Here is a 12,283-nt window from a genome sequence, read left to right as displayed (position 1 = left end):
TGTGGCAAGGTCATGGTAGGAACACATGACAGAGCAAAACTGCTCATCTCATGGCCAGAAAGAAGAAAGAAAGAGGTCCCACAATCACCTTTGTGGGCACACCCCCAATAGCCTGTGGACATCTCACCAGGCTCCACTTGCCACAGGTTTCACCACTTCCCAACAGCCACCTTGGAGACCAAGCCTTCAACACAATGTGCCTTGGGGAGACATTCAAGATCCAAACTATAGTGATCAGTACAGAAAAAATGTCTTTGAGATTCTGTACTTGTAATAGTTTGTTTTATACACATTTAAAGTGTACACTTTGATGAAGTGTGTCAAGATGATAGAAAGTTTCCCCCAGACCCTTTGGAATGCCTCCTTCTATTACAGTCTTGCCCAACCCCCACCAAACCCAGACCAACACTGGCCTACTCTGACTATAAATTAACTTGCATTTTCTAAAACTGTACATAGAATAAATCATACAGAATGCACTTAATTGTTTCACTCCATGTAATTATTTGGAAGTTAATCCATGTCGTGCCATGTATGCATAGCTAATTTCTTTTTATTGCTGAGTAGTTTTCCATCATATGACCATACCACAACAATGCTAATACCACATTTTCAATTAACTTCAACAACCTTAGAAACATTTTGAAAAGTGAGATTCTATAGTTTTGTCTTTCTGTGCCTGGATTACTTCACTTAACATGATGAAGAAAATGCACCTCACTTATTGAGATAGTTCAGAGGTGATATAACTAAACTTATTGACCGTGGTAGGACAGCCATGGAGTGTATTTTTTAGTGTGTGTGTGTGTGTGTGTGTGTGTGTGTGTGTGTGTGTGTGTGTGTGTTTGTGTGTTTTCAAAGAATTTACAGTGAACATGCTTTACTTTTATTATGACAATGAAAGTGATGTATAGAACTATTCCTACTTTCACTTCTGTTTAAAACCACGTTTATGTTTTAGTACACAACAATAAGTGTCTCCTTCAAGAATACCTCATTTTGCTTTCTCCATAAGTTGCAAAAACAAACTAAGATAATGAGCAGTTTATTTGTTGGCTCTGCTGAAGGAAGTAACTTGCAGAACTTTTCCCTGTGGCAAAACAAAATGTCATACACAGAGGCATTATAGTTTTATGACAACTATGGCATGTTACACACTCAAGCTCATTATTTTAGTCTCATTAATTTTGTGCTTGTGCACAGCACTGCCATTTATATGATGACTTAGCCTTTATGGATTTCAATCAAAGGTTTCAAAACTCAATGGAGAATGTATCTACAGTGTACGGAGATGTATCACTGACTAATTTTCCTAACAGGGAGCATGTTTTGATATTTAATACCTATAAGCCCCTGTAATGCTTACCTAATATTTTTATTTAAATTATGGTTCTTAGGGCAAAATCTGGCAGAATATTTTGGTTTCCTTATCTAAAAATAAGAAAAGTAATGTTTCCTAAAAAGAATATCAAATTGAGGAGACTAGAGATAAGTCAAGAAACAATTATTTCATCAATAAAGATGTAAAAATCTAAAAAGACAAAATAACTTTCATAAATATATATGGATATAAAAATACATATGAAATGAACATAAGGGGGAATTTTCTAGATACTCTCTTTTATACACATAAGCTCAAAATAAGCAAGGAATTTTAACAAAGAGGCTTATTTTATAGCAAAAGCTGAGCAGTATAAATTGTAAAACTTCAAAGAGAGAAAAATACACAAGTTTCTCCTCTTTAATTGAGAACCAAACAGAGCTCCCTGAAAAGCAATCACTTTTGCCAGCAGACATTTTAGTTTATCTTGCTTTACTCTTTGTCATGGAGTCGTCAGCCTTGTCAACTGTGTTTCTGTAGAGTTGTGAAGTGTTTCATGAGCATTATGAATGCCATCACATCATAAAAGCAGTGAGAACTTGTGAGAACTTTTATTCTTTTCTAAGCTGTGTAGCAGTTACAAAACATGGTAATTACCTATTGTTTCATGGAACCACCTGACAGCAAAAAATCCAACTGTTTAACAACTACTGGAGATGGAAACTCCTGTACACTGTTGGTAAGAATTTTTTGTTTTTACTTTGTTTTGGGTTCTATTGTTGTTTGTTTGTTTGTTTGCAGTGTTGGGAATCAAACCTCCAGCCCTCAAGCATGCTAGGCAAGCATTCTACCATTGAGCTATATCTCCAGACCCTGTTGGTGAGAATATAAATCAGTAGTGTGGAGATTCCTCAAAAAAATTAACGCTAGAACTACCATATGACTCAGCTATCCCAGGAGTGGGTATGTTTCCAAAGAACGTGAAATCAGCATGTCAGAGATGCAACTATACGCTCACATTCACTGCAACATTATCCACAGAATCAAGAGATGGAACCCACTTCAGGGCCCATAAAGGGATGAATGGATAAAAAGAATGTGGTATGTATATACAATTATTCAGCTTTAAGATAAAGAAAACTCTCCTACCATTCGTGACAACATGGATGAACCAGGAAGGCGCTACATTAAGTGAAATAAGCCAGGCACAGAAAGACAAAGTACCAGATGATCTCACTTATATTTGGAATCTAAAATATTGAACTCCTAGGAACAGAAAGTAGAATGGTGGACCCCAGGAAACTGAGGGGCAGGGGTAAGTATTGGGTAAGTATTGGTAAGTATTGATCAAAGACCACAAATTTTCAGTTAGACAAGAGGAATGAAATCAAGAGATCTATTTACATTGTGGTGACAGAGTTAATAACAATACATTGCAAGTTTGAAAACTGTTAAAAGAGTAGATTTTTTTTTCTTTTATTATTCATATATGCATACAAGGCTTGGGTCATTTCTCCCCCCTGCCTCCACCCCCTCCCTTACCACCCACTCCGCCCCCTCCCTCTCCCCCAAGCAGAAACTATTTTGCCCTTATCTCTAATTTTGTTGTAGAGAGAGTATAAGCCATAATAGGAAGGAACAAGGGTTTTTGCTGGTTGAGATAAGGATAGCTATACAGGGAGTTGACTCACATTGATTTCCTGTGTGTGGGTGTTACCTTCTAGGTTAATTCTTTTTGATCTAACCTTTTCTCTAGTACCTGTTCCCCTTTTCCTATTGGCCTCAGTTGCTTTTAAGGTATCTGCTTTAGTTTCTCTGCGTTGAGGACAACAAATGCTAGCTAGTTTTTTAGGTGTCTTACCTCTCCTCACCCCTCCCTTGTGTGCTCTCGCTTTTATCATGTGCTCAAAGTCCAATCCCATTGTTGTGTTTGCCCTTGATCTAATGTCCACATGTGAGGGAGAACATATGATTTTTGGTCTTTTGGGCCAGGCTAACCTCACTCAGAATGATGTTCTCCAATTCCATCCATTTACCAGCGAATGATAACATTTCGTTCTTCTTCATGGCTGCATAAAATTCCATTGTGTATAGATACCACATTTTCTTAATCCATTCGTCAGTGGAGGGGCATCTTGGCTGTTTCCATAACTTGGCTATTGTGAATAGTGCCGCAATAAACATAGGTGTGCAGGTGCCTCTGGAGTAACCTGTGTCACAGTCTTTTGAGTATATGCCCAAGAGTGGTATTGCTGGATCAAATGGTAGATCAATATCTAGATTTTTAAGTAGCCTCCAAATTTTTTTCCAGAGTGGTTGTACTAATTTACATTCCCACCAACAGTATATGACGGTTCCTTTTCCCCTGCATCCTCGCCAACACCTGTTGTTGGTGGTGTTGCTAATGATGGCTATTCTAACAGGGGTGAGCTGGAATCTTAGTGTGGTTTTAATTTGCATTTCCTTTATTGCTAGAGATGGTGAGCATTTTTTCATGTGTTTTTTGGCTATTAGAATGTCTTCTTTTGAGAAAGTTCTGTTTAGTTCACTTGCCCATTTCTTTATTGGTTCATTAGTTTTGGGAGAATTTAGTTTTTTAAGTTCCCTATATATTCTGGTTATCAGTCCTTTGTCTGATGTATAGCTGGCAAATATTTTCTCCCACTCTGTGGGTGTTCTCTTCAGTTTAGAGACCATTTCTTTTGATGAACAGAAGCTTTTTAGTTTTATGAGGTCACATTTATCTATGCTATCTCTTAGTTGCTGTGCTGCTGGGGTATCGTTGAGAAAGTTCTTACCTATACCTATTAATTCCAGAGTATTTCCTACTCTTTCCTGTATCAACTTTAGAGTTTGTGGTCTGATATTAAGATCCTTGATCCATTTTGAGTTAATCTTGGTATAGGGTGATATACATGGATCTAGTTTCAGTTTTTTGCAGACTGCTAAACCAGTTTTCCCAGCAGTTTTTGTTGAAGAGGCTGCTATTTCTCCATCGTATATTTTTAGCTCCTTTGTCAAAGACAAGTTGGTTATAGTTTTGTGGCTTCATATCTGGGTCCCGTATTCTGTTCCACTGGTCTTCATGTCTGTTTTTGTGCCAGTACCATGCTGTTTTTATGGCTACTGCTTTGTAATATAGTTTGAAGTCAGGTATTGTGATACCTCCTGCATTGTTCTTTTGACTGAGTATTGCCTTGGCTATTTGTGGCTTTCTGTGTTTCTATATAAATTTCACGGTAGATTTTTCAATCTCTTTAATGAATGTCATTGGAATTTTGATGGGAATTGCATTAAACATGTAGATTACTTTAAGGAGTATAGACATTTTTACTATGTTGATTCTACCAATCCATGAGCATGGGAGATCTCTCCACTTTCTATAGTCTTCCTCAATCTCTTTCTTCAGAAGTGTATAGTTTTCCTTGTAGAGGTCTTTCACATCTTTTGTTAGGTTTACACCTAGGTATTTGATTTTTTTTGAGGCTATTGTAAATGGAATTGTTTTCATACATTCTTTTTCCATTTGCTCATTGTTAGTCTATAGAAATGTTAATGGTTTTCTATGTTGATTTTATATCCTGCTACCTTGCTATAGCTATTGATGATGTCTAGAAGCTTCTGAGTAGAGTTTTTTGGGTCTTTAAGGTATAGGATCATGTCATCTGCAAATAGGGATATTTTGACAGTTTCTTTACCTATTTGTATTCCTTTTATTCCTTCTTCTTGCCTAATTGCTCTGCTTAGGAATTCCAGTACTATGTTGAATAGGAGTCGGGATAGTGGGCATCCTTGTCTGGTTCCTGATTTTAGAGGGAATGGTTTCAGTTTTTCTCCATTAAGTATAATGCTGGCTGTAGGTTTGTCATATATAGCTTTTATAATATTGAGGTACTTTCATTCTATTCCTAGTTTTCTTAGAGCTTTTATCATGAAATGGTGTTGGATCTTATCACAGGCTTTTTCTGCATCTATTGAGATGATCAAGTGGTTTTTTTCTTTGCTTCTGTTAATGTAGTTTATTACGTTTATTGATTTTCATATGTTGAACAACTCCTGCATCCCTGGGATGAAGCCTGCTTGGTCGTGGTGAATAATCTTTTTGATGTGTTGTTGAATTCGGTTTGCCATTATTTTGTTGAGGATATTTGCGTCAATGTTCATTAAGGAGATTGGCCTATAGTTCTCCTTTTTGGAGGTGTCTTTGCCTGGTTTTGGGATAAGTGTAATACTGGCCTCATAAAATGTGTTTGGCAGTTTTCCTTCCCTTTCTATTTTGTGGAACAGTTTAAGGAGGATTGGTAACGGTTTTTCTTTAAAGGTCTGATAGAATTCAGCAGAGAATCCATCAGGTCCTGGACTTTTCTTTTTGGGGAGACTCTTGATCGCTGCTTCAATTTCATTTTGTGTTATAGATCTATTCAGGTGATTAACTTCATCCTGGTTCATTTTTGGATGATCATATGTATCTAGAAATCTGTCCATTTCTTTAAGATTTTCAAATTTATTTGAATATAGGTTCTAGAAGTAGTCTCTGATGATTTCCTGGACTTCCATGGTGTTTGTTATTATCTCCCCTTTTGCATTCCTGATTCTACTAATTTGGGATTTTTCTCTCCTTATTTTAGTCAGGTTGGCCAGGGGTCTGTCGATCTTGTTTATTTTTTCAAAGAACCAAGTTTTTGTTTCATTAATTCTTTGTATGGTTTTTTTTTTTTTTTGGTTTCTATTTCATTGATTTCAGCTCTTATTTTTAGTATTTCTCTCCTTCTATTTGTTTTGGGATTTGCTTGCTCTTGTTTTTCTAGGAGTTTGAGATGTATCATTAGGTCATTGATTTGGGATCTTTCAGTCTTTTTAACATAAGCATTCCTGGGCTATGAACTTTCCTCTCAAGACTGCCTTAGCTGTGTCCCATAGGTTCCGGTAGGTTGTGTTTTCATTTTCATTGACTTCCAGGAACTTTTTAATTTCCTCTTTTATTGCATCAATGATCCATTCTTCATTAAGTAATGAGTTATTTAGTTTCCAGCTGTTTGCATCTTTTTTGTCTTTACTTTTGTTGTTGAGTTCTAGTTTTACTGCACTGTGATCAGATAGTATGCATGGTATTATTTTTATTTTCTTATATTTGCTGAGGCTTGCTTTGTGCCCTAGGATATGATCTATTTTGGAGAAGGTTCCATGGGCTGCTGAGAAGAATGTATATTGTGTAGAAGTTGGATGAAATGTTCTGTAGACATCAAGTAGGTCCATTTGATCTATTGCATATTTTAGATCTTGGATTTATTGATTTTTTTGTTTGGATGACCTATCTATTGATACTAATGGGGTGTTATAAGCTCCCACAACCACTGTGTTGGTGTTTATATATGCTTTTAGGTCTTTCGGGGTATGTTTGATGAAATTGGGTGCATTGACATTGGGTGCATACAGGTTGATGATTATTATTTCCTTTTGGTCTATTTCCCCTTTTATTAGTATGGAATGTCCTTCTTTATCTCGTTTGATCAATGTAGGCTTGAAGTCTACTTTGTCAGAGATAAGTATTGCTACTCCTGCCTGTTTTCGGGGGCCATTGGCTTGGTAAATCTTCTTCTAGCCTTTCATCCTTAGCCTATGCTTATTTCTGTCAGTGAGATGGGTCTCCTGTAAGCAACAAATTGTTGGATCTTCCTTTTTAATCCATTTCGTCAAGTGGTGCCTTTTGATGGGTGAATTAAGTCCATTAACATTAAGCGTTAGTACTGATAGGTATGTAGTGATTCCTGCCATTTAGTTGTCTTAGTTGTTTGAAGGTTTGATTGTGTGTACCTAAGTTGAAGTTACTCTCTACTGTCTTGCTTTTTCTTTTCCTGTGGTTTGGTGCTGCCTGTCTTTTCATGGTTAAGTTGGGTTTCACTTTCTGTGTGCAGAATCCCTTGAAGAATCTTTCGTAGTGGTGGCTTTGTGGTCACATACTGTTTTAGTTTCTGCTTATCATGGAAGACTTTTATTGCTCCATCTATTTTGAATGATAGTTTTGCTGGGTAGAGTATCCTGGGGTTGAAGTTATTTTCATTCATTGCCCGGAAGATCTCACCCCATGCTCTTCTTGCTTTTAATGTTTCTGTTGAGAAGTCTGCTGTGATTTTGAAGGGTTTACGTTTGTATGTTACTTGTTTTTTCTTTCTTTTAGCCTTCAATATTCTTTCCTTAGTTTCTGAACTTGTTGTTTTAATGATGATATGTTGTGGGGTAGTTCTATTTTGATCTGGTCTGTTTGGTGTTCTGGAGGGCTCTTGCATCTGTATGGGAATATCTTTCTCTAGATTTGGAAAATTTTCCGTTATTATTTTGTTGAATATATTACACATTCCCTTCACTTGCACCTCTTCTCCTTCTTCAATGCCCATGATTCTCAAGTTTGGTCTTTTGATGGAGTCGGTGAGTTCTTGCATTTTCTTTTCACAGGTCTTGAGTTGTTTAATTAATAGTTCTTCAGTTTTTCCTTTAATTACCATTTCATCTTCAAGTTCTGAGATTCTGTCTTCTGTTTGTTCTATTCTGCTGGATTGGCCTTCTGTTTTGTTTTGCCGTTCTGTTTCGTTCTTTTTTCTGAGGTTTTCCATATCCTTGGTGGTTTCCTCTTTAATGTTGTCTATTTTTGTCCTGAGTTCATTTATCTGTTTATTCATTGTGTTCTCTCTTTCACTTTGGTGTTTATACAGTGCTTCTATGGTTTCCTTTATTTCTTCTTTTGCTTTTTCAAATTCTCTATTTTTGTTGTCTTGGAATTTCTTGAGTGTCTCCTGTACATTTTGGTTGACCCTATCCAGTATCATCTCTATAAAATTCTCATTGAGTACCTGTAGTATGTCTTCTTTTAGATTATTCTTGTGGGCTTCATTGGGTCCTTTGGCATAGTTTATCTTCATTTTGTTGGAGTCTGGATCTGAGTACCTGTTTTCTTCATTCCCCTCTGGTTCCTGTACTAATTTTTTGCTGTGGGGAAACTGGTTTCCCTGTTTTTTCTGTCTTCCTGTCATTGTCTTTGGTGTTGTTACTGTCCCTGTACTGTGTACAATTAAGTATTTTCTAGCTTGTAATAATAACAATGCTAATATTTAGAATGGAAAGTTGAGTTGAGATGGAAAGCAAGAAGTTAAAGAAATGGGAAAAACAAATGCACAGACTGGAGGGAGAAAACAGAACAAAGTGTTGACAAGAAGATTTCAAAGGCATAAACAGGGAGCTTTAGTGTACTAACCGACAGTAAGCTGAACAGACATTACAGAGACAGAGAGAAGATTGAAAATCAAAAATAAAAAAGGTAAGAATAAAAATAAAAAATAAGTAAATGAAAGAAAAATCTATTTATAAAATTGTATTAAAATAAAATGAAAAAATTGAAAATTTAAAAAAACCAAAAAACCTCCAAGTTCAAATGCCGTGAAGTCTCAGTCTCCAATCCTGTAGATGGTGCCTCAGATGTTGTTCTGTAGTTGTCTCATCAAAGGGGACGCATAAAGAAGAACAAAACTACACACACACGCACAAGAAAAACCCCACCAAGTGTCCCAAATTCAATTGCAATACAGTTTCAGTAAGTTTTTCAGCTTGCAGGTGTAATTCGGTTGTTCTCTCATCAAAGGTAGGGAGACAAAGAAAAAAAAGAGTCTGGAGACAGTTCTGAGAATGGTATCTGCAGCTGTGGCTTGCCTGCCTGCTGCTGTCAGCCTGCTGTTGCTGGAGGCATTATTTATGCAGATCTCTGGGGTGAGCTTAGCACTCACCTGGCCCTGCAGGCTTTGTTTGCTCAGATTTCTCCTGTGCGTGAGCCTCTGCTACAAGGTTTCTCCTTTCCAAGTACTGGGAAATGTGACACTGCACCTGCATTCTCAGGCCTGCATGTTCATTGACAGTTCATGTGGGTGGTGGGTCTTCCCCCCTCTCCTGTGCAGTTCTCCTCCCACCTCCACTTTCACAAGCTTTCCTGCTCCTGATTACTGCGCAGTGTTGCTGCTCCTGCCAGCCGCCATGTTTGTTTACAGTTCCCGTGGGAAGTGGGTCTCCCTCTTCTCCTGTGGAGTTTTCCTCCCTCCGCCATTCTCACCTGCTTTCCTGCTCCTGGTTGCTGGGCACGCGCCCCGCCTCCACTCCTGCCAGAGGCTCTCCTGCCCGCCCGGCTTGTTTATTTACAGTCCCGGGAAGGATTCTCTTCCCCCAATCTTCAGCGCTCTGGGCGCCCCACCCTCTTTCTAGAGTGTCTTTATTGCTCTTATTGCTTATTACTCAGTTTCTCTTTTTTTTCCCCCAGGTGGAGGTCAGTCTGTACAGGGAGCTATGCTGCTCTGCCCCAGGCTTGTCTGTGGGAGTACGGTGGTACCGTGAAGCTCACCTGATTCATGTCTTCCCAAGCCGTCTGGGCGCAGGCAACTGGCGGCCTGGGGGCCCTCCTGGTTTCTCCGTTTAACGTGAAGTGGAGATTCTCTGCATCAGCTGGAGGTGTGGAGGAGTCAAAGTTATGCCTTTTCTCAGTGATTATGCCTGCAAAGTGTGTCTCCAGCGTCTCTCCAAGATTTCACTATAGGAGGCTCGCTGTCTGCTTCCTCCCTCTAGCCGCCATCTTGGAATCCTCAAAAGAGTAGATTTTAAGTATTCAATATCATGAAAAAATATATAGAGAGATATATGGCAATGCCTATGTTAAATAGCTTAATTTAGACATTCCACACCTATGCATATATTGAAAAAAATCATGGTGTATACCATAAATATAATTTCGCTTGTAATTTTTTAAAAGATTTAAAAAATAATAATAACACACTGATGGAGACTGTACACGTGAAGATTACTAAATTGTTAATTCTTTTTATCCTTATTTTGATGCTGGAGTTCAGGTCTTTCAAACCATCTTTCTACTTTCTCAAATGCCTCTGAATTAGGCTCTGTCAATAGGGACAAAAAAATAAACAAGCAAAAACTATCCACTAAAAAGGCATTATTTCTACAGAGAACAATCCAATAGCAGTAAACACCCTAGTGCTCAGATTGTGGTCTCTAAGTACCATTTCCTGTAAAGAGGAAATAGAGCCATTTAGAGAAAAGGCAGGCTGTAGGTTTGCAGCATACAATGTCCAATATGAGTGAGGAAAGTTATTTTATCAGAAAGGAAGGAAATTGTCATCAAGGACAACTAGGTTATGTCAAAAGGACTCAGGTGCCAACTTGAGAACAGTCCCACTGACTAAAAATAGATTAACTGAAGCATCAGTAAAAATAATAGTACAGAAGTTAGACACAAAGTACGTCTAGATTCATGTGACATCATACTAAGAAAGAAACTTCACTGGTCTCTTTGGAAAATGATAGAGATTCACTTATTATTCCAAAAACAAGTGATAAATAAATAAGTACAGGGTTGGGGTAGAATCAAGCATTTATCTTACTTTTCTCAGCAAAAGTAGATGTAATGAGTACCAAATAGTTAATGAAGAAAATATTTTCAATTATAGACCCCAAACAATCAAAAAACCCCACAGATACCCATCAGGGTTTGAGAAAACCTGTTACTATTTTATGGATAGTGCAGAAAATGCAAGACCCCTGGGTCACAGGAGTCTTCTAATCACTCACGACACAGAAAGCAGCATGAGCATCACATGTCATGGGTTCTCCCTGCCCATATCCCACAAGGGTAATATGGAGGTGCCTAGAAGGGTGCAACACACAACGATGGGTTTGTGTCACAGTCAAGCAACATTGAGCTGATGTCATACTTAGCATGGTGAAAGGAACTATGCAGATGTGACTAAATTAAGAATCATGAGGGGGTTGGGGATTTAGCTCAGTGGAAGAGCGCTTGCCTGGCAAGTGTAAGGCCCTGAGTTCGGTCCCCAGCACCGAAAAAAAAAAAAAGGAAAAAATAGAAAAAAAAAGCAAAAAACAAAAAAGAATCATGAGATGGGAAGATGAAAGATAATCTTATTAAAATGAACCCAATAGAATCCTGGGAGTCCTTATAACAGTTAGGCTGGAGGTGTGAAACCACAGCAGAGTCATCCCTCTGGGAAGATGATGCACTGCTGGCTTTGATGATGGAGTAAGGGGGCCATGCGTCACACACATGGTCTCTAGAAGGTGGCAAAGGCAAGGAACGGATTCTCCCCTGGACACTTCAGTAGAAACGCAGCCCCGCCAACACCTTGACATTAGCCCATTAGGGTTTGAGATTTACTCCACTTACAAACTGATAAAGCAAGCCCATTACTATCTTAGAGATATTGAAGATACATTTCAGAATTCTGAGTTTCAGAACCATAAGATAATAAATTTTTATTGTTTTGAACCACTGAACGTTTAGTAACTTGTTATAGCTATAACAGGAAACTACTACAAGGGAAAAGGAAATGTTTTCAATCACAGAGATTCATTATGTCTCCTTCTTTGACCTCCATAGGGCACTGTGGGAGAACTAAGCAGGTATGCCCAGCCAAATGACAATTGTCTTCATGTTATTGGATCAAAGCAGGAAGATTTAAACAGTCCTATGAATACCTTGCAGAAAAAATAATAAACTTATGGAAAATTCAAACTATTGAAAACCAATCACAATAGAAGATTTTAAAATTGTCCAGAGAAAAAGACAATTTGCCTTCAGAGGAGGAAGATTTAGGCTAACAGTGGACATCTCAACAGAAACTATAGAAGCCAGAAGAAAGACAGGGCTATTTTTTAAATGTTGAAAGAAAATAATGACCAACCTACAGTTTAAATATCTTGAAAAAAATTTCTCCAGAATAACAGTAAAAGACACTTCTCACTAAATGACATCTGAGAGAAACTGTCACTAGAAGACCCACACTAGAGAAAGTATTATTAATCAACTAGGAAAAAAATATGCAAAAGGAAAGCTGGACATACAGGAAGACAGAACAACAAAACTGGTAAATGTATTTAAATCTAAATAAATAATAACTG

Source organism: Castor canadensis, chromosome 13, assembly GCF_047511655.1.
Source record: "Castor canadensis chromosome 13, mCasCan1.hap1v2, whole genome shotgun sequence".
Classification (NCBI taxonomy): domain Eukaryota; kingdom Metazoa; phylum Chordata; class Mammalia; order Rodentia; family Castoridae; genus Castor; species Castor canadensis.
The sequence above is the reverse complement of the archived record's forward strand: the minus strand, read 5'-3'. Positions refer to the sequence as shown.